This window comes from Bos javanicus, chromosome 23, assembly GCF_032452875.1.
Source record: "Bos javanicus breed banteng chromosome 23, ARS-OSU_banteng_1.0, whole genome shotgun sequence".
NCBI lineage: Eukaryota > Metazoa > Chordata > Mammalia > Artiodactyla > Bovidae > Bos > Bos javanicus.
The window spans coordinates 2247114-2274324 of record NC_083890.1 but is presented as its reverse complement, the minus strand read 5'-3'; positions in this window follow the sequence as shown (position 1 = coordinate 2274324).

The following is a 27211-nucleotide window of genomic DNA, read 5'->3' as shown; positions in this document are numbered from 1 at the left end:
CCAGCCTTCAATCTTTCCCAGCATCAGGGTCTTTTCCAATGAGTCAGGTCTTTGCATCAGGTGACCAAAGTATTGGAGCTTCAGCTTGAGCATCAGTTCTTCCAATGAATATTCAGGACTGATTTCCTTTAGAATGGACTGGTTGGATCCCCTTACAGACCAAGTATAGTCCCTGCTGCTGCTGCTGCTGCTAAGTCACTTCAATCGTGTCCGACTCTGTGCGACCCCAGAGACGGCAGCCCACCAGGCTCCCCCGTCCCTGGGATTCTCCAGGCAAGAACACTGGAGTGGGGTGCCATTGCCTTCTCCAATGCGTGAAAGTGAAAAGTGAAAGTGAGGTCGCTCAATTGTGTTGGACTCCTGGTGACCCCAGGGACTGCAGCCCACCAGGCTCCTCCATCCACGGGATTTTCCAGGCAAGAGTACTGGAGTCCTTAGTATCTACTTAATCTCAAGAGTCTTCTCCAACACCACAGTTCAAAAGCATCAATTCTTTGGTGCTCAGCTTTCTTTATAGTCCAATTCTCACATCCATACATGACTACTTACCATAGCTTTGACTAGATGGACCTTTGTCAGCAAAGTAATGTCTCTGCTTTTTAATATACTGTCTAGGTTGGTCAAAACTTTTCTTCCAAAGAACAAGCATCATTTAATTTCATGGCTGCAGTTGCTATCTGCAGTAATTATGGAGCCCAAGAAAATAAAGTTTGTCACTGTTTCTATTGTTTCCCCACCTATTTGCCATAAAGTGATGGGATTAGATGCCACGATCTTAGTTTTATGAATGTTGTGTTTTAAGCCAACTTTTTCACTCTCCTCTTTCACTTTCTTCAAGAGCCTCTTTAGTTTTTCTTTGCTTTATGCCATTAAGGTGGTGTCATCTGTATATCTGGAGCTATTGATATTTCTTCTGCAATCTTGATTTCAGCTCATGCTTCATCCAGCTTGGCATTTTGCATGATGTACTCTGCATATAAGTTAAATAAGTGACAATATACAGCCTTGACATACTCCATTCCCAATTTGGAACCAGTCTGTTGTTTCATATCGGGTTCTAGTTGCTGCTTCTTGACCTGCATACAGATTTCTCAGGAGGCAGGTAAGGTGGTCTGGTATTTCCATCTCTTTCAGAATTTTCTACAGTTTGTTGTGTTCCACACAGTCAAAGGCTTTGGCATAGTCAATAATGCGGAAGTAGATGTTTTTCTGGAACTCTCTTGCTTTCTCGATGATACAACTGATGTTGGCAATTTGAACTCTGGTTCCTCTGCCTTTTCTCATTCCAGCTTGAACATCTGGAATTTCACAGTTCATGTACTGTTGAAGCCTGGCTTGGAGAATTTTGAATATTACTTTGGTAGCGTGTAAGATGAGTTCTATTGTGTGGTAGTTTGAACGTTCTTTGCCATTGCCTTTCTTTGGGATTAAAATGAAAACTGACCTTTTCCAGTCCTGTGACCCCTGCTGAGTTTTCAAAATTTGCTGGCATATTGAGTGCAGCACTTTCACAGCATTGTCTTTGAGGATTTGAAATAACTCAGCTGGAATTACATTAGCTCCACTAGCTTTGTTTGTAGTGATGCTTCCTAAGGCCCACTTGACTTCGCACTCCAGGATGTCTGGCTCTAGGTGAGTGATCACACCATTGTGCTTATCTGGGTCATGAAATGAAGGTCTGTTTTGTATAGCTCTTCTGTGTTTTCCTGCCACCTCTTCTTAATCTCTTCTGCATCTGTTAGGTCCATGACTTTTGTGGCCTTTATTGTGCCTATCTCTGCATGAAATGTTTCCTTGGTATCTCTAATTTTCTTGAAGAGATCTCTAGTCTTTCCCATTCTATAATTTTCTTCTATTTCTTTGCACTGATCACTTATGAAGGCTTTCTTATCTCTCTGTGCTGTTCTTTGGAACTCTGCATTCAGATGGGTATATCTTTACTTTTATCCTTTGCCTTTAGCTTCTCTTTTCTCAGCTATTTGTACAACTTTAAGGTGTACAGCATGATGACTTGACTTACATACACCATTAAATGATGATCACAGTAAGTTTAGTGAACATCCATCCCTGGTGGCTCAGATGGTAAAGAGTCCACCTGCAAAGAAGGAGACCCAAGCTTGATCCCTGGGTCTGGAAGATCCCCTGTTGGAGGAAATGGCAACCTGCTCCAGTACTCTTGCTTGGAGAGGTCTATGGACAGAAGAGCCTGGTGGGGCACAGAGTCAGACATGACTGAATGACTAACTCAGAGAGACACAAAATTACAAAAATAGTAAAAAATTATTTTTCCTTGAGTACCCTTAGAATTTATTCTCTTAACTTTCTCTTATAATGTACTGCAGTGTTAATTATATTTATCATGTTGTACATTACATCCCTAGTATCTATTTATATTATTGGAAGTTTTTTTTTTTTTTTTTTTTGGCTGCTTCATACATGCCCTTGGCAATGAAAGTATGGAGTCTTAACCACTGGCTCACCAGGGAATTCCCAAGTTTGTACATTTTGGCTGCTGCTAAGTCGCTTCAATCGTGTCCGACTCTGTGTGACCCCATAGATGGCCTTCCCCATCCACTCCTGTCTCTGGTAACCACAGATCTGATATCTTTTTTCTGAGTTTGCTGTTTGAACTATAACTGACCTGAAACACTATGTTAGTTCCTTTTACTCACATAGTGATTTGATATTTGCACACATTTCAAACTTTTTACCATGATATGTTTAGTTACCATCCATCACCATGCAAAGATATTATAGTTATTGACTGTATTGACATGTATTTTGCAGTTGGCCAGTAGAAGCCTACCTGGAGCATCTCTATTGTGTTGCTTTTTGTTTATCACAGTTAGACAGTAACTCTCCTAAGAATTCCAGCTACAGCTGTGACAGAGTGGTGGAACTTATCTTAAGACTGTTTGAGGAGTAAGTGGGGAGTGGTCCCTTTCAAACGTGGCAGCATGAGAACCTGGCTTGCTCCCAGGTTGTGCTCTGTACAGCAGTTTCTCCCTGTGACCCCAATATTGCCACATCACTAAGCTCACCCTTCTCAAGATACCCCGAGGCTGTTAAGGACCAGCATCATTGGAGGAGATAGCTATTAATCCATAGCAGCAATGTGTCATTTCTTCAAAGGCATTCACCTAAGTTGGGTGCAGGTATCTGTGTGGGCAGCACCCCTTCAGCCTTTAAAGTTATGTAGTTTTCTCTTTATTGTCTGCTGTGCAACCCTGCTGTTCTCTTCATCCCGGGTACCACCATCAGTTGCTGAATCCCTGTTGTCATTGTTCATTGGTGATGTGAAGCTGCTCATTGAGTCTATTTTTGCAAGCTTTTCCTTTTGTTATGTGTCTTTTAAATCTGATTACATATTTTGCTTCTTGGCTCCTCATGTGAAGTGTATATATGTATCTATGTACATACTGTATTTTAGAAGATCTGTTTTCAATGAGACTTATAACTCATGCAGAACAGTGTACTTTTACTGATGAGTGATAAAGCCAAGTTTTCATAGAAGGCTGCTTGGTGATCCAGGAATTAGTGTTAAGAGACACGACTCCTCCCCCACCTCAAACATATACAGCTATTTGACTCAGCCATCATTGCTATAGGCTTGAAAGGATAAAAGTAATTTGTTATTCAGAAATGATTATTCAATTAATATCAAGCCAGACAGCTAAATGAAGATTAGTGTAATGGCTGCTATTTAGAATGAATAATTTAAAAATAAAATTGTTTTATGTGTCTGAACAACTGTCTGCCTCATAAATAGAAATAAGGATTGACTCAAAACAAAACAGAAACCAACAAAACAAAAAACCCTTACAAAGCAAGTGGAAGCAAGGGTTGTTTGGGAAGGTTTCCTACAATAACCAATAAACAAATCTATATAGGGAAGCAAATGGCTTCATATGCACTGTAGCAGGTTGGTCAGGTGTAACATTGCCAATTTCACCCTCTCAGCCACGTGGTTTTCCAGTTTAAAGGCATTGATCTAAGCTGACCTTCTTGGATGAGTGGAGTAACTGTGCTGACTGATCGGCTGCACCAGTCCCAGAGGCACCGCTGTGACCTATCTCAAGCTGCATCAGTGCATGAAACAACGTTGTGTCATAATGATATAGCACGTTGCTGTCTTGTACCCCCACTCCCCCCTGTTTCACAGACTCATGTATCTGACCAGATCATCCACATGCTACTTCAAGCTTAACATATGCAAATCAGAATCCTTGACGTCTTCCTGCAAAACCTGCTCTTGCCCCCTTTTTCCTCACACACCAAGTGACACCCATCAGCCACCCATTTCTCAAGCCAAGTACTTCCTACTACCTCTCTTTTGCTTCCAGCCCGTAACCACCCCATCTGTTGCACCTTTACCATGTACCTCATTCCAGACATCATGTCTCAGCACCTACCATGTGGTTTGGTTTTCTCCTGCCTCTGGGATCCTAAGTACTCTCCTCAGGGTAGCCACAGGGCTATGTTGGAAACAAAATCACCTCACATCTTTCACATTCTCAAAATGTGCAATAAATATCCAAAGTGCTCAAAATAGCATCCAGGCGATGTTTTCTCATTTACACTTACTATAATCACCATGTGCAATTTTTATAACCTGAAAAATAATTTGGTTTTATCTTTGCTTGTATAAGGAATATAACATTTTGAATACAAATTGAAGAAAGCCTTCTTGGTACAGCTTTGCTTTCTTTAATCACTTGATTTGATACACATAATCTGATGGTAATTTCAGAGGCTGCCTTGTGTTTTGACTACTTCTATTACCAGTTGGATAAGAGACAGCACACCAGGAGACAGCAGATTATACTGAAAAAGGTGTAGATTTTTAAACCATAATACTTAGAGTCTAGTTTATTGGAAAACAGATTAGCTGAGTAGCTGTAGCTTGTTGACTTAAGTTTTCTGTCCTTCATCATAAAAATAAATTGGGACTAAAACTATCTAGCCTCCCTAGCACACAGGATTTTTGTGAAGATCAAGTTGATATACGAAAGTGTTTGGTGAAGTTAGTTAAAAATAATGGAATTACACAATCATCACATGGTGAATGGTAAAATCTACAGATGGAGTGATGAATTGTCTTAGGACACTCATTAAAATGAATTAAGGGTTCCACTGAGTATTTTATTTGTCATATGCTATCTTAATCCAATATTCATATGCACAGAGGAGGCTTAGATTAGTGGGTATCAGGTGCTTACTGAATAAAGATGGAAATGGTAGAGGTAGACCTGGAGCTGCCCTGCTCTCCGAGGGAGAGAGCCATATGAAACTCAGAGATGCCTGCCTGGGTCCATCTATGAGACTTCTCTTACACCTGGCGAGAGCTGATAAGAGCACAGGTGGAGGTGGGCAGAAATACTGCCCAGAAGTGAGTGGGGAGAGAAGTTGTTGCACTTGTAGCCTCCACAGGGCAGCTGTGAATTTGCTACCAAAAGTAGAGGTCTGGCTGTTTGCCAATCAAAAGTCAATAAAGAGGCAAGTTAGTGGAAAGGAAAGTGTGCTTTATTTTGCATTCTGGCATCCAGGAGTGACTCCTGTCCAAAATCTGGCTCCTTCCCACTTACAATCAGAGGGCAAGAACTTTCCTAGGCTGAGGAAAGGGACTACATGCAGAAAGAGCACAGTCAACTCTGACAGTTATGTTGAAATTGGTCACTGGTGGTTTGACAAACATCATTTTTATTAAGTACAGTTAGTCTTTAGTTAGAGGGTCAATTCATTCCCATTTCTTGGAGGCCAGTTCTCAGAATTGTGGCAGCTTATATCGTGACTATAGTCTGATCATAACATAGTTAACTTCTTCCACTTGGTGGGGGTTTCAATATCTACAAGACAGCTCATAGGATATGGTTCAGAGTATTATCTATAGCCCTTGAGGAGGAACTAAAGGTCCTTGACTATGCTTAATGACTAAACTATTATTATTTATTCTTGCTGGGCTGTTTTGCTTGATTTTCAAATTTTCTCACTTCTTTGATTAAAATTATTCTTTGGCTAACCCACTCCAGTATTCTTATCTGGAAAATTCCATGGACAGAAAAGTCTGGTGGCTATAGGCCATAGGGTCACAGAGAGTCTGACACTATTGAGCCCCTGAGCACACAAAGTTATTCCACAGACAAAAGGCAGGCAGAAGGTGTGGGTGAAACGACCAGACTACGGTCCTGCTCTATTTCAGGGTCACCTTGAGTGAAAGGTGCTGTATTCAGAGGGTCTTACCGACACTGTAGGCCAGTCTTGGAAGACTGCTGGTAATGGTGATGATAACTAAGGAAAAAGTTCTCAGTCTCCAGGAAAAGTTCTCAGTCTTCTTCTGAGTTGGAGACTCAGAAGAAGGAACAAGATAAGTTTTGGGTTTTGCTTATTCAGGTTAAGGCAACCAAAATTTCACTGAGTACCAGCACAGGGCTAGCTACATTTACATTTTATCATATTTGATCTTAAAAAAAAAAAGAACTTTTTCTGGGGTATAATTGATTTACAATGTTGTGTTAGTTTCAGGTGTATAGCAAAGTGAATCTGCTATACATATGTCCACTCCTTTTTAGATTCTTTTTGCATATAGGTTACTACAGAATATTGAGTAGAGTTCCCTGTGCTATACAGTAGTCCTTGTTAGTTATCTATATTTTATATAGTTGTGTATATGTGCAAATCCCAATCTTCAAATTTATCCCTCCCTGACCTACCCCCCTGGTAACCATAAGTTTATTTTTTATATCAGTAACTCTATTTCTGTTTTGTAGATAAGTTCATTTGATCTTTAAGCATGCATTTTTAGGGAGGTATTCAGTTCAGTTCAGTTGCTCAGTCGTGTCTGATTCTTTGCGACCCCATGAATTGCAGCATGCAAGGCCTCCCTGTCCATCACCAACTCCCGGAGTTCACTCAGACTCATGTCCATTGAGTCAGTGATGCCATCCAGCCGTCTCATCCTCTGTCGTCCCCTTCTCCTCCTGCCCCCAATCCCTCCCAGCATCAGGGTCTTTTCCAATGAGTCCACTCTTTGCATGAGGTGGCCAAAGTATTGGAGTTTCAGCTTCAGCATTAGTCCTTCCAATGAACACCCAGGACTGATCTCCTTTAGGATGGACTGGTTGGATCTCCTTGCAGTTCAGGGGACTCTCAAGAGTCTTCTCCAACACCACAGTTCAAATTATCAATTCTTCAGCACTCAGCCTTCTTCACAGTCCAACTCTCACATCCATACATGACCACAGGAAAAACCATAGCCTTGACTAGACGGACCTTTGTTGTCAGAGTAATATCTCTGCTTTTTAATATGCTATCTAGGTTGGTCATAACTTTCCTTCCAAGGTAGGTATTACCATTTTGCAAATGGGGAAACTCTAGACTCAGAGAAGTTAGAAAAGTTGTTCAAGATCATCCTACTAATAGGTGAACTATCTGGGCTTGAAATACAGTTCTGTGGTTCCTTTATCCTACATCCTCTTGAGTTCTAGTAAGCTTTTGTGTATCAAAGGCCTTGACTCTGGCCAGAGACACACCTGTGGGCCTTTTCCAGGGTGTTGGCAGAATACCTGGTGTGATGCTTTTGGGAGGGGTGCATCCCAGCTATGTGCGGACCTGTGATCTGCTTCATTTAACAAAGGACACTGAGATTTGTGACTCAGTGTCTTTGAGAGATTATTGTGATTTTTGGAAGTCCCATATTTTATTGATAAATAAATATTTTGTTATTTTGAACATAGACTTTCAATACTCCAATAACCTTTCAGTTCACCCACCTTTTAGTGTGTATTAATATAAGAAGCTGAGATTTTTGGCTTCACTAAGATCTTGTGTGGTTTCATTCAGATGGAGGAAACTGGCATCATCGCCTGTAATTCACGACCTGCTCTGTGGACTCAGGGATGTGGTTTGACAAGGATGCTGCTCATCATTGTCTTTCTGCTCCAAGTCACAAAACAGAGCTCATGAGGTCAATAAGATCCTTTCAGTCTTGTGTGGCTTCATTTCAAATGCTTCCAGATAATATTTTTGTATTGGGGCAAATCCAAGAGTTAGTAAAAACCCCAGCTTTCCAGATCTAGTTTTCTTTTCATGAAGATTCACAGCAGGGATAGACACAAGGTACAGTTTTCATTTTTTTTTGGCTTCATATTTTTATTGGAAAAAAATCTTTTTAGCACCTAAAGCACAGAGATGCTTATTTTTCATTTATCTTCAGTTATAGTGCATGCTCAGTCTCTCAGTCACGTCCAACTGTTTGTAAACCCTTGTACTGTAGCCTGCCAGGCTCCTCTGTCCATGGGAGTTTTCTAGGCAAGAATGCTTGAGTGGGTTGCCATTTCATCCTCCAGAGGAGCTTCCTGACCCAGGGATAGAAACTGAGTCTCCTGTGACTCTTGTATTAGCAGGTGAATTCTTTACCACTGAGCCACCTGGAAAGCCTCCAGGTATAGTAGTAAAATCCAAAAATAAGGACATTTTATCATACTTTATTTTCTTTGGCATTTTGTAGCTTACTTCTTTAAAATGAATTTATAAAAATTGTGTGTTCATACATATAATGATAGTTGCTGTGTGCATGCTAAGTTGCTTCAGTCATGTCTGACTCTTTGCTGGAGTCATAAATGACTTTTACTCTATGGACTGTAGCCCACCAGGCTCCTCTGACTATGGGATTTTCCAGGCAAGAATACTGGAGTGGGTTTCTATGCCATCCTTCAGGGGATCTTCTCTGACCCAGGGATCCAACCCATGTCTCTTGTGTCTCCTGCATTGGCAAGTGGGTTGTTTACCACTAAGGCCACCTCGGTCTCAGTAATTCTTTTCTAAGGAAAATTATTCTGTATATTTTAGCAAGGAAACAATACTGAGTGTAAATTGACCAACCATATATAGTACAGAGTGTGTTCGGCTACCCTATATTATCTGAAATCAATGCTTTAATAACTTAATTTGTTATAAATGGAACATCCATTTCAAAATTGTTTCAAAATACCTAGAAGATATTAATTTAAAAGTTTTAGCACTGAAACATGTATATTATCATATGTGAAATAGATTGCCAGTCCAAGTTCGACGCATGAGACAGGGTGCTCAGGGCTGGTGCACTGGGATGACCCTGAGGGATGGGATGGGGAGGGAAGTGGGGGGTGGTGTTCAGGATGGGGAACACATGTGTGCCCGTGGCTGACTCATGTCAATGTTTGGCAAAAACCACTACAATATTGTAAAGTAATTAGCCTCAAAAAAAAAAAACACAAAACAAAACAAAACCAAGTTTTGGCATCTCCTTTATGTGGCCCCTGAGGTCAATTCATGGACTTCACACCACAGTTTAAGAAATGATGTTTTAGATTAAAACCAAAAATTTGATTTATTATAAGAAAAGTTAATTTCCATGATCTGTAAGATAGACCCTTTCTACTGTAAGAACCCTTAACTGTATTATTTGGTTGGGTAAGTCAATTGCCTTATCTGACTGTAATCAAGAAAAGCAGTTTCTCTACTCTATAAGAGCATGAGAAATGCCTTTATTTTTATTTTATTTATTTATTTGGGTCATTTGTAGTGACGTGAATGGACCTAGGGAGTGTCCTACACAGTGAAGTCAGAAACAGAAAAACAAATATTGTATATTAATGCACATATATGAAATCTAGAAAAATGGTACAGATGAACTTATTTGCAAAGCAGAAGTAGAGGCACAGATGTGAGAAGAAATTATGAACAGCAAGGGGGAAAAGAGGGGTGGGTTGAATTGGGAGATTGGGATTGACACATATACACGATTAATACTCTGTATAAAATAGACATCCTGGAATGTGAAGTCAAGTGAGCCTTAGAAAGCATCACTACGAACAAAGCTAGTGGAGGTGATAGAATTCCAGTTGAGCTATTACAAATCATGAAAGATGATACTGTGAAAGTGCTGCACTCAATATGCCAGCAAATTTGGAAAACTCAGCAGTGGCCACAGGACTGGAAAAGGTCAGTTTTCATTCCAATCCCAAAGAAAGGCCCTGTCAAAGAATGCTCAAACTACTGCACAATTGCACTCATCTCACACGCTAGTAAAGTAATGCTCAAAATTCTCCAAGCCAGGCTTCAGCAATACGTGAACTGTGAACTTACTGATGTTCAAGCTGGTTTTAGAAAAGGCAGAGGAACCAGAGATCAAATTGCCAACATCCGCTGGATCATGGAAAAAGCAAGAGAGTTCCAGAAAAACATCTATTTCTGCTTTATTGACTATGCCAAAGCCTTTGACTGTGTGGATCACAATAAACTGTGGAAAATTCTGAAAGAGATGGGAATACCAGACCACCTGACCTGCCTCTTGAGAAATTTGTATGCAGGTCAGGAAGCAACAGTTAGAACTGGACATGGAACAACAGACTGGTTCCAAATAGGCAAAGGAGTATGTCAAGGCTGTATATTTTCACCCTGTTTATTTAACTTATATGCAGAGTACATCATGAGAAACGCTAGACTGGAAGAAACACAAGCTGGAATCAAGATTGCCGGGAGAAATATCAATAACCTAGATATGCAGATGACACCACCCTTATGGCAGAAAGTGAAGAGGAACTCAAAAGCCTCTGGATGAAAGTGAAAGTGGAGAGTGAAAAAGTTGGCTTAAAGCTCAACATTCAGAAAACGAAGATCATGGCATCCGGTCCCATCACTTTATGGGAAATAGATGGGAAACAGTGGAAACAGTGTCAGACTTTATTTTTCTGGGCTCCAAAATCACTACAGATGGTGACTGCAGCCATGAAATTAAAAGACGCTTACTCCTTGGAAGGAAAGTTATGACCAGCCTAGACAGCATATTCAAAAGCAGAGACATTACTTTGCCAACAAATGTTCGTCTAGTCAAGGCTATGGTTTTTCCTGTGGTCATATATGGATGTGAGAGTTGGACTGTGAAGAAGGCTGAGCGCCGAAGAATTGATGCTTTTGAACTGTGGTGTTGAAGAAGACTCTTGAGAGTCCCTCGGACTGCAAGGAGATCCAACCAGTCCATTCTGAAGGAGATCAGCTCTAGGATTTCTTTGGAAGGAATGATGCTAAAGCTGAAACTCCAGTACTTTGGCCACCTTATGTGAAGAGTTGACTCATTGGAAAAGACTCTGATGCTGGGAGGGATTGGGGGCAGGAGGAGAAGGGACGACAGAGGATGAGATGGCTGGATGGCATCACTGACTTGATGGACGTAAGTCTGAGTGAACTCCGGGAGTTGGTGATGGACAGGGAGGCCTGGTGTGCTGTGATTCATGGGGTTGCAAAGAGTTGGACACGACTGAGCGACTGATCTGATTTGATCTGATAAAATAGATAACTAAAAAGAACCTACTGTGTAGCACAGGGAACTCTTTTTGATGCTCTGTGGTGACCTAAATAGGAAGGAGTTAAAAAAAGGAGGATATAGGCATATGTAGAGCTGATTCACCTTGCTGTACAATAGAAACTAACCCAACATTATAAAGCAACTACAATCCAATAAAATTAATTTTTAAAAAATGCACAAAAAACCCTTTATTTTAGACAATAGAGTACAGTTTGCAGTGAGTTTCCAGGATATTCTGTACTTGCTAAGGCTGTGTTTCAGTAATCTCTTCTGTATAACAAAACATGCACACATTTGATAGATATAAACAACACTGAATCTTTTGGGGAATACTGCAGTGATGTTTTGCTGCACTCTGATCTTTCCCAATCTCCCAGGCAGCATTGCTGGGACCCCTCCAGGCTCTTAGAAGGGAGAGGAGGAGGGTGACACCTGGAGTGGGAGCTTCTGCCTGCAGCAAGCTTGCTGATACCCCACGGGTCATGGCGAGTCACTTGGCCAAGTGCAATTTATACGCTGGGCCTTCTGGGAAGTGAAGCTCACTGGGGGCTGCAATTTCAGCCTGCCTATAGGCTGCTTTTTATCATCAATGGCACTCCACTCCAGTGCTCTTGCCTGGGAGATCCCATGGACAGAGGCGCCTGGTAGGCTACAGTCCATGGGGTCGCAAAGAGTCGGACACGACTGAGTGACTTCACTTTCACGTTTCACTTTCATGCATTGGAGAAGGAAATGGCAACCCACTCCAGTGTTCATGCCTGGAGAATCCCAGGGACGGGGGAGCCTGGTGGGCTGCTGTCTATGGGGTCGCACAGAGATGGACACGACTGAAACGACTTAGCAGCAGCAGCATAGGCTGCTGTTTATCATCTGGTTCCTGTCCATCTCCGCCTCTTCCCCCAGTAACAAGAGTCTAGGTGCACAGCCCCCTAGAATAAAGACTCCTGTTGCTACTTTAGCTCATCAGCTTGTGATTGAGAAGCTACACTTTTGGGCCGTGGGATTTCAGTGTGTGGCCTCAGGATGCTGTCTTTATCATACATCTCTAGTTGTGAAATAAATCTTTCAAATGTAACAGATGGAAGCCACAAAACATTCCTTTTCTCACACAGATTCTAAGAGTCAGAATTGAGAAGCAGCTAAGCTGGATGGCTCAGAGTCCCTCTTGTGGTTGCAGTCAAGGTGTCAAGAAGGACCGCGACCTATGGGTGTCAGCTTGGACTGGAGGAGCGTCCAGTCTGCATGGCTTCTGCACTTGGTTTGCTGAGGGAAGCCTCGGCTCTTTCCCATGTGCACCTTTCTCAGGGCTTCCTGGGAGGTCACTGGCTAGCCTCATGTCCTGGAAGTTAACATCCCCAAAATGAATGACAGCAAGAAACATAGATGAATCAAAGAGTCTTTTATGATCAACCCTTGTCAATTACAAGTCATAACTTCTCTCCTTAGTGGGTCCCACAGATCAACCCTGAGGGTGCAGGGGTGCACACAAGGGCATGTCCACCAGGAGGCAGGAGTCACCTGCAGCCACCTTGGGGCTGTGGACCACAGTGCCTTAGAGGAAAAGTGTGTGTGTTCCTTCTTGTTTTGAGCTTCTAAAATTCCTCAATATTCTAAGCAGTCATGTGAGACAACACTGAGCAAACTAATTCTGCACAGAATATTCTCCACAGTGTAGCCAAGCTCCAGTTTATTTGTATTCTTCAGCCTCATTAGGGAAAAAAAAAAAACAAACATAAAAAATAATTTCTTAAAAGTAGAAACAGTTATGACAATATTTACTGAGAATTCTGTTTTCTAACCTGCTAGGAGGGTTTTTGGATTGTTTGAAAACAATTTAGAGAACGTGGCCTGAAACAGAAACATGGCTGTCTCATTCATGCTCATTGCAGAAATAATTATAGTTTATTGCTGCAAATGTCTTAAAAACAATGATAAATGGGGCAGTGTAAATTGTGTAGTATGAAATGAATTTTCATATCGACCAGTTATGGTAGAGTTTTCCTGCTGTACTCATGGTAGAGCTCTTGGGTAAATCCTGCCTTTAACATGTCTAAGAAAATACTGATACTGTTCCCACAATTATTGCAGAGAAAGTCACATTCTGTATCAATGTTTCCCACTGTAAATTTTGATGATTTGATTCTCTTAGTGGATAAAAAATTTCCTTTGGTTCCAGGATTGAGGGTTTCAGACCTAGTTGTGTGTCTTTACATGCTCACCTATAATTTGGGATGAACACTACAACACAGGTTTTTGTTGTGTGTCACCCCATAGACGGCAGCCCACCAGGCTCCTCCGTTCATGGTATTTTCCAGGCAAGAGTACTGGAGTGGGTTGCCATTGCCTTCTCCGATACAAGGTACATAGACTCATAGTAAACACCCAATAAATGGAGCTATTATTACCTTGATGCTCTTTACAACCTTTTAGGATAAATGGCTCTGGTGAGTGCTTGAATGCTGTTTGTTTCCTATAATATGATCTTTCCTTTAAGGCAAAGTTATGTGTAAAGTGTATATTCCTGTAGGTGTTTCTGGTTTTAAAAGAAGAGATTACAGCACAAGATGAACTAGGATTAAGAAAATGTGTTTCCTTTTAGATGGTCTCTTCTGTTGGAAAATTTAACAGTTTGAGTTGTGTTAAATGCAAGCCAATAACTCAGTCATCCATCTATCCATTTAACTACTCAGCACAGCAAGTCATTTACCCATTTATAAAGTGTCCATTATGTGCTAAGCCTAAAAACGTGAAGAATGAGATATTGCCCCTGCCTTCCATGGTTTCACAAGTGAGTGAAGATTTCTATCAAAGAGAAATACAAACAGAAGATTAAAGCAGCATGTCAGTTGCTGTATTTGTAACATATCTGGGCTGAGCTTCATCCCAAAGGAGGTGCTTATGTAGGAATAAGCACGTAACTCTCCAGGGTAGGCTTTCTGAGGGACTGAGGCTTCATCTGGGTCTTTGAAGGTGAAGCATAGTTTCCAGATGGCTAATGAAGACACAGGACTTTCTGGGCAGAGGCTGTAGCCTGTGGGGAGGCAAGAAAGAATGAAGGAACATGGGATATTCCAAGAATATGCCCTTGTTTGGAATGAATGTCAGGACTGCAGAAGCTTGGAGGCGGCAGCCAGGGTGAGGCTGGAGAGTGGGACAGCCAGATCATAAAAGAGCACACATGCTGTGAGAAAGAAGGTGAGCTTATCGTTGTAGGTGTGGGTGAACAATGAAGGACTTTTTAACAGAGAAAAACACGATCAGATTAGTGGTGGCAGTGAGGCAGGTAGACTGGAGAGATCTGGCAGAGGCAACTGCAAGGGTCCAGAGGAGCTTGATCAGAGGCTGAGTGAAAATAGTGGCTGTGGATATAGAGATGAGAAATTACGTCTGGCTGTTCTGGGGGGAGGTGTGAAGATACTGGAGGAAGAACTCTTCAGGGGCCCCTGGGTTCTGGTTTGGGGTGTGGAGCATGGCAGTGACCATCCTGAGGCAGTAACGTACAAAGAGGAGTAGGTATGTGGCAGAAGAAGCGACGCTGGTATCATTTCAGACCTCAGCGAGGGGTCTGATGGGCCAAGGCTGGTCCAGGTGCAGGTCCTGTCCAGCAGGATGAGGAATGTGGTTCAGGGCTGGACAGACTCAGTCCAAACAGCTTTTCGGCAAACAGCTCACACATGTGGCACTGAACCTGGCAACTGCTTCTGGCAGAACTGTAATAGGAAAGGTATGTTCATCAGCTGATCTTTACTGCACATAATCAGCTCCTATTTTTATCTGACCCATGTCTACCTTTTTACCTTCATCTTCTACTATGTTTTAACGTTCATCTTTTATGCCAGTTACATCAAACAATGTGTAGTTTATGGGTAGTTTATAACATTTCATGAAAACATCGTGCTATTCTAAGTTTAGTGTGTTCACACATGTCTTTTCTGAACTCTCTTCTTACTTTTTACATCTAATTGAAATTATACTCAATCACCACCTCCTCTCAGAAGCCTGCTTGGATTCTACATTTTTTTTTTAGATAAGTTTTTATGCACAGTTCTTGAGTGGAGGGCAAGACTGACTGTATCATTCCGGGACAGTATTTCTAAATATTACATGCTATAAATTTGATACTTTATGTAAATCAAATTTTTTTAAATTTTATTTTACTTTTAAACTTTACAATATTGTATTGGTTTTGCCAAACATCGAAATGAATCCACCACAGGTATACATGTGTTCCCCATCCTGCACCCTCCTCCCTCCTCCCTCCCCAGACCATCCCTCTGGGTTGTCCCAGTGTACCAGCCCCAAGCATCCAGTATCGTGCAGCCCATGTAAATGATTTACCTGTAGATATTAGTGGAAGTATATTATACTTATTTTTTAGACCTATTTTCTTTAAAAACAATATATCACAAGCATCATCCATATCAGTAAATATTGGTTGGCCAAAGGTTCATTTGAGGTTTTTCCCTAGCAAAAATACAAGAACCCAAACGAATTTTTTGGCTTCACTCTTCTATACAGCTACTTGGTATTTTGCATATTGTGAGCGTTTGTTATATTCAATGGTTTCTTGAATGCTACTTATTTCCCTGTCTTTCAATATTGAAATTTACTTCTCCATCTTTTCCTACAAGTTGTTGGATACTTGCTGCTAAGTCACTTCAGTCGTGTCCAACTCTGTGCAACCCCATAGACGGCAACCCAACAGGCTCCCCTGTCCCTGGGATTCTCCAGGCAAGAACACTGGAATGGGTTGCCATTGCCTTCTCTAATGCATGAAAGTGAAAAGTGAAAGTGAAGTCGCTCAGTTGTGTCCGACCCTCAGCAACCCCATGGACTGCAGCCTTCCAGTCTCCTCCGTCCATGGGATTTTCCAGGCAAGAGTACTGGAGTGGGGTGCCATTGCCTTCTCCATGGGTTCTTGCTGGTAGTGGTTAATCTTTATTGGGAGTTTCTTCCAATACTTTTGGATTTCTGTTTTTTGCACACATTGAGAGCAGCAATGCTGACAACCTTCATCCTGAAATGTCTCTTTAAAGGATGCTTGCACAGCAAACAGCATTGGAAGGTAGAGTGGCTCATTCTGGAGCAGAGGGCAGGCCTGATCACTGCTGCAAATGATGAGAACAATGTTCCCCTCACTGCAAGTCAGGCAGGCTTGTTTGCAGCTCATTATAAGAGGTTTGGGTTTCTGAGGCTCAGAGTTTCTTGGTTGTGACCCAAGTCTAATGGAAGTTGGGGAGTGACTGGAACTGATGAAAGTAGAAAGCTTGGGTTGCCTGCTGTCCTGTGAGCAACAAGGTCCAGCATCTCCAACTCTGGCCTCCTGGTCTCTGCCAGCATGCATGAAACCATGGCAAAATCAGCTGTCAGCTTGCAAGTAGGATCATATCTCAGATCTGTCACAGTTTTTCTGTTAGTTCTTACTGATACTGTTATTGTTAATAAAGCTGCTGCTGCTAAGTTGCTTCAGTAGTGTCCAACTCTGTGCCACCCCATAGATGGCAGCCCATGAGGATCCCCTGTCCCTGGGATTCTCCAGGCAAGAACACTGGAGTGGGTTGCCATTTCCTTCTCCAATGCATGAAAGTGAAAAGTGAAAGTGAAGACGCTCAGTCGTATCTGACTCTTAGCGACCCCATGGACTGCAGCCGACCAGGCTCCTCCATCCATGGGATTTTCCAGGCAAGAGTACTGGAGTGGAGTGCCATTAATACTTACTAAAATTTGTTGTTGCTGTTGTTTAGTCACTAAGTCACGTCTGACTCTTTGCAACCCATGGACTGCAAACTGCTATGGTTCTCTGTCCATGGGATTTTCCAGGCCTGACTACTGGAGTGGGTTGCCATTTCCTTCTCCGGGTATCTTCCCAACCCAGGGATTGAACTCATGTCTCCTGCTTTGGCAGGCAGATTTTGGGCAGATTCTTTACTGCTGAGCCCCTTTACTTTACTATGGTCTAAATATTACATGTATTTTTCTTTCAGTTGTCACACAATCATTAGTAGAACGCTATTTCCCCATTTTGTAGATAAGCAAATCACATGGAGATCGAAATGGTGAAAGAAATGTTCACATGCTGAAGTGTGGGGATATCATTCTGGCTTATACATGAGTTAACTTGAAATTTTTGCTAACTAGAACCATCTGTGGCCTATCAAACCTTCACTGTATATCTGCTTTTTAAGTATTAAATAAATGTGCACATTAACTGGAAGTAAAGAATGTCCATGTTAAAAACAAGGACTAAATCCTTCCATTCCCGGGACCCCATTGCTGGTCCTCCTCTGATGTTAAGACTCCCTTCCCAGGTGTCAAGGCTATGCTGACTTGCTGTGAATGTGCTGATCTGGTTTTTTTGAAACCTTAGAAAAATGTATCTCTGACTTGTCTGATGCTTTTTGCTCTGACAAGACATAAAATTTCTGAGTAATCTGAGAGGCAGTATTCCAGACTATAGTCAGTTTGGCTCAGATAAAGCTCTTTCTATTCCTAGTATAGATTGTTTATTGATTATCTTCATTGACATAGATAAAATGCCAAGATCACATCATCAGGAGTCCAGAGTCAAACCAGGTCTTTGGAGTCCCGAGGATGACCTTGGCATGTCACTGCAGAATGTCTTCATGTATAAATCATCCTAGGAAAAGATAGTACTGCAACTGGGTCCATTTCTTAACTGAGATGAATGAATTAATGCTTTAAAGAGAATAAACACAGGGGAAGGGAGGCTTTTTGGGGTAAGGAGGCCTCACTCACATTCAACAAATCAGGTGATAAGAACGAATACTCTATACTTAGCCTGGCTGAGGGGAATAGAAGATATGTTGGACATAATCCCTACTCTCAGGGGTCTTGTAGTCTTGTGAGCTGAAATTGACCCATAGGATGCAATTAGAAGGTAAGACGGCATTTAATTAAGCTCCACATTGAATTCAAGCAATAAGAAAACTACCAGTTGAAAGAGAAGGGTTTGGTGAGAGCTGGATTCATTTGGGAGAGATTCACAGAGGAGCCAGGGTCTGGGGGAGGGAAAGTCAGCCCCAGGTGGCATCAAAACCTGAAGGGAAAAATTCAAGAAGAAACTTAGGCACTTGCTATGTGTTCCAGAAAGAGGCATGCTCTACTCTTGCCTTTCTCCATATATGAAAATAGCAGTTTGCAGTTTTGTGTCTTTCAAAAAATAACATCCAAGCACTGGAAAATATTCCCAACATGAAGCAAGAAGCAAAACCCACCATGATATTTTCTCATTTGCACTTAACTCAGAGTTTGGGAGCTTTTACTCTTGATGTGGATGCTCCTGACATTCTTCGCCTGATTGGATCCCTGCAGTGCAGTCTACTTCAGACTACCTTTTTTAGACCACTTGAAAGTTTTTCCATTTATTCAGCAGAATATATCAGCCTGTCAGCTGTGGAGAGCTGTGCCCACAGGAGATACATCTCTCCTCTGCAGGTGGCACTGGCTGCCGGTTTCCCTTTGGGGCGAGCTCTTGTTCTGCGGTCTGCACACGGGGGTCTCCTTTCCTCCCACTGCTCTCCCCTGGTAATGGCCCTACCTGTGGTATGTGAGGAGAGAGAGCTCACGGGGTTCTTTCTTTGCTTTGTGATTAGCAGATTGCTTTTTCCTAAACTAGGCCAACCCATAACTCTATTCTTGCAATTTATCTGCCTCTACTGTTTCTGAGATTTTGATACCAATGTCACTTTGCTTCCAATGCTGTCCCCTGGGTCCTTGAAACTCCTGCCGTCTTCTCTTTAATGACTTGCCATCTACACTGCAGAACAGCTTCACCCCCTCCCACTGTCGGCCCTCATCACAGAAGTGGTCGGTCCAGCGGTTGCCACCCACCTTCCCTGCTGGACTTCAGTGAGGAAGTGGGAAGATTTCCTCAGGGATGGTCAGAGACCTCTGGAAGGCGTCTCCATCACTCTGGGGAGCACTTGACATCGTCTGAAAGCAAAACATTCTCCCTGCTGCCAGTTTTACTAAGTGAATTTTATAAGGTGAGGTGACACTGACATCAGAGTGATAATCGAAATAGAAAAGGACTTCTTGCTCTTGGAATTTCCCTCTTCCTCTCTTCCTATGCTCCTTCTGAATGCCACTTTCCTTTCTTCCTTCTAAGCACAGCATGTCATCAGGAAATTAGTTAATTAAAAAAAAAATCACCAGATGGGTGATAATTCCAAGTTGAATTTTGAAGCTTAATAATTCTAATGAAGGAAAAGTCCAGAAGAGGCCATTCAGCCCCTTCCTTCTATTTCTAGGAGGGAGGAACCTCATGATTCCCAAACAGATGGGTTTTGAGGCCATTTATACATATCTTGTAAGGCAGGCAGCAGGAGGAGAATCTGGCTTATGGTGGATGAGCCTGTATTTAACAAGTAACAGTTAGCAGTAATGAGGATTGTACACTATTAATAAAACAGCCAAGAAAAGAACTAGAGAATTATGGTAGCTAATGGTCTGAAGAACATTACTATAAACTTGATTTTATGATACATTTTAGAAGAGCAGTTTGATCATAAATATTCACTCTCTCGTGACACATTGCACATAAAGTCCTATCTCAGGAACATTTTAAAAATACTTTTTAAAATTGGAAGAGACAAGAAAAGATAGCAAGGGAACTTCTCCTAGGTTTTTGAGTAGCAACTCTCAATAAAATTATTTCCACTAAAGATTTACCCTTAGGGAAACTCATAGTAAAGTGAAAAGGTCAACTCACTGAGAATATTTAAACCTCTATAAAAGGAGGAGACAGGTAAGCGGCTCATAGGTGGCTTGCTTTTGGACTTCATTATAGTCACAAGGAGCTTTTTTCTGCTGTTTCTAGAGTCAGTGTTTGGTCTTTTTGTTAAACAAGTCTCTCCTTTCTTCTGCTTGCCGGTGATGGTGCACATTACCTCAGTCTTCCTTGGAGGCGCTAATATTAGTGAAAACTTCTTCACCCACCCTGCCTGCACTGTGGGCAGGGCCATAATTTCAAGCATGGCCAGTAAAACTAGTGCAGAAGAATTTTCCCGCTAATACTTCCTTAGTTCTTAAGGGCATGTTTTAATCTGGTAATAAATAACCCTGGCTTCCTTTAAAGCAGAAACAGACAGAAGAAACTGATTGTACTGCAACTCACGTTGCTGTTTTTCTTCGATCTCCAGAGCAATTCTTTACTCAATCTGAATTGGGCAGTGAAGAAATGTGTTAGAGATGGGAAGGAAAAAGGGATATTTAGAATTTTTAAGCTCTCTTTTTTTCCCCTAAATTGGGGTATAGTTGCTGTACACAATGTTGTGTTAGTTTCTGCTTTACAACGAAGCGAATCAGCCATAAGTATACATGTATCCCCTCCCTCTTCAACCTCCTTCCATCAACCCCCATCCCACCCCCTAGGTCACCACAGAGCACCGAACTGAGCTCCCTGTGCTATGCAGCAGCTTCCTGCTAGCTGTCTGTTTCACACTTCGTAGCGTACTAGTCATATCTAACCTCCCGTTTCACCTCACCCTCCACTTACACCACTGTGTCCAAGCGTCTGTTCTGTATGTCTGCGCCTCTATTTCTGCACTGCAAACAGGCTTATCTGTACCACTTTTCTAGACTGCACATATATATGTTAATCTCTAAGTCCTATCTTCAATGTGGGTTTTATTATTATTTTTTGCTTTCTTTAGGTTCCACAAACATCAAGCACACTTGTATTCAGGATAAGCATGAAAATAAGAAAATACATCCCAAACAGTATGTGTACTCTATGTGGTTACTTGATATTTCTAATATATCTCTATTTTCTAACATTTTTGTAGGTTAAAGATCTATACAATATTTTAATAATGAATCCATTGGTAAAATAATTTTAGTGAGCATTTCTCAAGTATCTTTATATAGATTTATTTGCTTACATATTGAATACATTTGTCATTATACTAATGTCTCATGTACATTAAAAATACACAGAGAAATAAATTTCAATTAAAGCTAAAAATAAATTATTTCAAATATCTTGCCAATCAATATAGTATCTTGTTAATAGCTTGTGACACTACAGAGAGTTAAGACAAGGGTAGTTGTTAATCTTAGTAAAAGTATATCCACATTTCAAATGATCTTTTTTATACACTCAATTTATTTTTGGTAGCCAGATTATCATTGTTTTCACTTTATAGGGAAAATCTCATGTAAAGAGGAGGAGAATTGTTAGCTCTGCCCTTTACTCTTCACCCATGTTTACATCGTTAGCACTATGTTTGATCTGTCATCTCTGCAGGAGTGTTTTTAAACTACTTGTCTAGGCTACAAGAGTCATTTAGCTAAAACTAGAAAAAAATCCATAGAGCTACACAGTCACACTTCAGATTCACTTCATCCACTGCATTACAAGCGGGCAAAAAGGTGAGGCACCACTTACAACCCGTCTACACTGGGGAACAGCTCTCTGCCCTCAAGGACCCTGTATTCTATATGTGATAATGACAGTCTGATACATAGGTGGATGAGAGTGAGGGTTCATCTGAATACTAGGTATTAGACAATTGATAGAGCCAGATTTTCTTTTTTATGAAAAAATAAATAGAAATTTTAGTACTTTTTCTCAACTTCTATGAATTGCCTTATGTACTTTCTGAGGGGGTGAGGGCCTCCCATCTTGGAGATGGCTACTTGTGATAACATGTGTTGATAATCTAAAAACCTGTCTTTTAAGATGAGTCAGATTTTATTTTATGATAATGAACATTGAGCAAAGATGAATGTCATCGTCAAATCCCAGGAGGTCCTCACTAAGTTAGCTACGACTCCTGATGACTGCTCAGAATCACCTCATTTAACTCTGCTATGCTATGAATTCCATTAAGGACAACTTTCTAGGGAAGATAAGTCCAGCAATTAAGTTCTATTAATAATTAAGCTGTTCAAAGCACAAGTCAGTTCAAATATGCATTTGCTGAGATAGAATGTAAACCTGTTAACACATAGTAACATCTATGAGAAATGAATCCCTTGTGGATGTAATGTGTCCAAATGAAATAAATATCCCAGAACTGAGCTTGTGAGCAGTTAGATGGTTCTAATGAAGATACAGCTACAAGTGCTCTGAGACTGTTGGAGAGCGGAAATGTTCACTAACATAACTGATCTTAGAAGACAGGTTCCAGAAAAATGAGCATAAAAGAGAGAAAGGATGTTATTTTGGAGAGAGAACATCTGAAGCAAAACTGCTGATTACTTCTTGCTTTTTGACTGCTCAAAATATTGATTTTTTATATAAATTTGGAAATCACTGTTCAATGTAGCTATACAGATAGAATTCATTTCTTTGTAAACACTTTCTTAAAATCTTAGGGTGTTATATATTTAACTCTAGGAAAGATAGAAATAGCTTCCCCTAATCATGGCATCTGGTCCCATCACTTCATGGGAAATAGATGGGAAAACAGTGGAAACAGTGTCAGACTTTATTTTTTGGGGGTCCAAAATCACTGCAGATGGTGATTGCAGCCATGAAATTAAAAGACGCTTACTCCTTGGAAGGAAAGTTATGACCAACCTAGATAGCATATTCAAAAGCAGAGACATTACTTTGCCAACAGAGGTCCGTCTAGTCAAGGCTATGGTTTTGCCAGGGGTCATGTATGGATATGAGAGTTGGACTGTGAAGAAAGCTGAGAGCCGAAGAATTGATGCTTTTGAACTGTGGTGTTGGAGAAGACTCTTGAGAATCCCTTGGACTGCAAGGAGATCCAACCAGTCCATTCTAAAGGAGATCAGTACTGGGTGTTTTTTGGAAGGAATGATGCTGAAGCTGAAACTACAGTACTTTGGCCACCTCATGGAAGAGTTGACTCATTGGAAAAGACTCTGATGCTGGGAGGGATTGGGGGCAGGAGGAGAAGGGGATGACAGAGGATGAGATGGCTGGATGGCATCACAGACTCGATGAACGTGGGTTTGGGTGAACTCTGGGAGTTGGTGATGGACAGGGAGGCCTGGCGTGCTGCAATTCATGGGGTTGCAAAGAGTCAGACTCGACTGAACGACTGAACTGAACTGAATCTAGGGATAAATATAAGAGTCTATTTTCTCTATTTTTTACTCTAAATATTTTGTTCCTGCCTTCTAATTTTTGAGCCATAAGCCATAGCAGAAGCAGTAGCTGTATGTTATAGGAACACCAACCTTATCCTCCCTTTCCCCGGTGCTTTTTGCATGGACAATGGATGTTAAAATTACCTGCAGATTATGATTCAGAATTTTTGAGACGTATCTAAACTATTCAAGTTTATTTTCACAGAAGAGGCTAGCAGGAGATGTAACTTCTTAAGCTAGAAGTCTGTTAAATTTTTACCCTAAGTCTTTTTGTGTCATTGTGTAAAATCAGCAAGTACATTTGGGAATAGATACAATGAAAACACTTTCTCATCCTCAAAAGCTTTTTGATAATAGAGTTCTCTTCTTCCTGACTTATGTTGTAAGGATAAGGCATTAAAATGTTGGCTGTTTTCCACTCAATATTGTATATCCTGTGGACATAAAGAAGATTTTGAATTCTCTTATTGTGTGAGAATCATATCTGTTTTTTTTCCCCCAAAGTCTTATTCAGCTTTTGTTGCTTGAGCATTTTCAAAATTTTGTATCAAAATGTATTTGTGCTTTCTATGACCTTCTCACAGATGAAGCAACAGAAAAGCAACAGAAAGTCCCCCCGCAAATCAATTCAAATTATTGCCATGAACTACTTGAGTGATCTGCTTTACAATAGGAGCATATGTTTGACTTTCCAGAAACAAAAGCTGAATTAATAGGCTTATATTGATTATGGATCAGTAGCAAAACTTTAGAAATGTCCATGAATCTTCATATTCTGGAAATTGCTTGGAATATGGACAAAATGAAGATTAAAAGTCTTACAGAGGATTCTTATTGTCTTTACCTAAGACAATAAAGTAGATTGTCTATACCTAGGTATTGTCTAGGCTGAGTGATGAAGAACTGACGCTTTTGAACTGTGGTGTTGGAGAAGACTCTTGAGCGTCCCTTGGACTGCAAGGAGATCCAACCAGTCCATTCTGAAGGAGATCAGCCCTGGGATTTCTTTGGAAGGAATGATGCTGAAGCTGAAACTCCAATACTTTGGCCACCTCATGCGAAGAGTTGACTCATTGGAAAAAGACTCTGATGCTGGGAGGGATTGGGGGCAAGAGGAGAAGGGGACGACAGAGGATGAGATGGCTGGATGGCATAACTGACTCGATGGACGTGAGTCTGAGTGAACTCCAGGAGTTGGTGATGGACAGGGAGGCCTGGCGTGCTGCGATTCATGGGGTCACAAAGAGTCGGACACGACTGAGCAACTGAACTGACTGACTGAACTGAATTTGTCTGTAGAGTAGTTTATGGTCTCTGTAGAGGCTTTTTCATTTTAATGGTGAGAAAAGTGGTTGCCAAGCATAGAGGGTGGGGAACAAGACCGCAACCAAGCCTCAGGTGTTCTGACTCTGCCATTCCTGCTGGGAGGGTAGGAATCAGTAATTTAAAAACTTCCCTGTGTGATTCTAATAGTAAGCCATGTGTGCGTGTGTGTGTTAGTCACTCAGTCGTGTGCGACTCCTTGTGACCCCATAGACTGCAGCCTGCCGGGCTCTTCCATCCGTGGGATTCTCCAGGCAAGAATCCTGGAGTGTGTTGCCATTTCCTTCTCCAAGTAAGCCATATTTGGATTTAAATACAAAGGTGGCTTTTAGATTTCCTACTTAGTAATTGAAAGGAAAAAAGAATAACGATTTCACATTTTTTAGAAGGGCAGAATTTCAGGCAATTGCAGCATCAGTACACTTTATAAGGGGGCATCCCAGCTGCTGGTGGTAAAGAACCTGCCTGCCAATGCAGGAGATGTAAGAGCCTCAAATTTGATCTGAGAAAATCCCCTAGAGGAAGGCATGGCAATCCACTCCAGTATTCTTACCTGGAGAATCCCATGAATAAAGGAGCTTGTTGGGCTACAATAAATAGGGTCTCATGGAGTTGGACATGACTGAAGAGAATTAGCATGCATGCACACACACTTTATAAGGACTTTGATATCAGGTGACAGGAACCTGGCAGAGTCCAAGAGAGGGTGTGAGGAGACGGAGCCCCAGGAGTAGAACTGGGGGAGAGCACCCCCCTCTCTGGTCCTGGCAGATGGTGGGCAGTTGGTCAGAATGAGACAAGACAGTCAGTCAACAGGTGGTCTAGTTCCCTCCTCCTCTGTTCTTCCTGGTGGAGGAGCTGCTGCTTTGGAGCAGGCAGAGAGCTGTGGGAAGCAGCCTGGGGACGCTGAAGCTCTGGATGTACTGGGGAGGAGGATGGCAGGAGTTAGGGCAGCCAGCCTTCCTGCCAGTGCCTCAGCTCAGCACAGCAGCTGAGGGGTGCCACGGTCAGAGAAAGGCTGTCAGATGGGTATCAGGAAGGCAAGAGCCGAATTTGGGGACTCACACTAGTTGAAATTCCAATGGAGGGGCTAGATTCAGTTCAGTTCAGTTCAGTTCAGTTCATTTCAGTCGCTCAGTCGAGTCTGACTCTTTGCAACCCCATGAATCGCAGCACGCCAGGCCTTCCTGTCCATCACCAACTCCCGGAGTTCACTCAGACTCACGTCCATCAAGTCAGTGATGCCATCCAGCCATCTCATCCTCTGTCATCCCCTTCCCCTCCTGCCCCCAATCCCTCTCAGCATCAGAGTCTTTTCCAATGAGTCAACTCTTTGCATGAGGTGGCCAAAGTATTGGAGTTTCAGCTTCAGCATCATTCCTTCCAAAGAAATCCCAGGGCTGATCTCCTTCAGAATGGACTGGTTGGATCTCCTTGCAGTCCAAGGGACTCTCAAGAGTCTTCTTCAACACCACAGTTCAAAAGCATCAATTCTTCAGCACTCAGCTTTCCTCACAGTCCAACTCTCTCATCCATACATGACTACTGGAAAAACCATAGCCTTGACTAGATGGACCTTTGTTGGCAAAGTAATGTCTCTGCTTTTGAATATGCTATCTAGGTTGGTCATAACTTTCTTTCCAAGGAGTAAGCGTCTTTTAATTTCATGGCTGCAGTCACCATCTACAGTGATTTTGGAGCCCCCCAAAATAAAGTCTGCAACTGTTTCCACTGTTTCCCCATCTATTTCTCATGAAGTGATGGGACCAGATGCCATGATCTTCATTTTCTGAATGTTGAGCTTTAAGCCAACTTTTTCACTCTCCTCTTTCACTTTCATCAAGAGGCTTTTTAGTTCCTCTTCACTTTCTGCCATAAGGGTGGTGTCATCTGCATATCTGAGGTTATTGAGATTTCTCCCGGCAATCTTGATTCCAGCTTGTGTTTCTTCCAGCCCAGCGTTTCTCATGATGTACTCTGCATATAAGTTAAATAAGCAGAGTGACAATATACAGCCTTGAAGTACTCCTTTTCCTATTTGGCGCTAGATTGCCATCTACTAAATTTGCAAGAGTAATGAAAAGTACCAGATTTTATACCTCACGGGCCTCTCTTTTAGGGCTCAAAACTATAAAAAGACAGAGAAAGTGGACCCAAGGGGATTTTGAGAAGGGGAAGAGGTGTGTGTTGGGGGGTGGAGGGTCAGGGGATGTTTCTCCATCCTTCATTCCAAGTTGAGTTTGGGGGAGAGGCTTTGGAGGAACCATTCACAAAGTTTGAAATGTGTTCCTTGCCCTTGGGTAGCAGGGAATGGGCCTGTCTGAGGCGGCAGGCACTGGGGCAGTGTGAGGACCCCCTGATGCTCCTTGTGGACAGCGGGTATGTGAGGGTTGACACAGCACTCCATGTGCGAAGGGGATCTTCCTCAGAGTTGGGAGGGTGGGTGGTCTTTTAATAGTG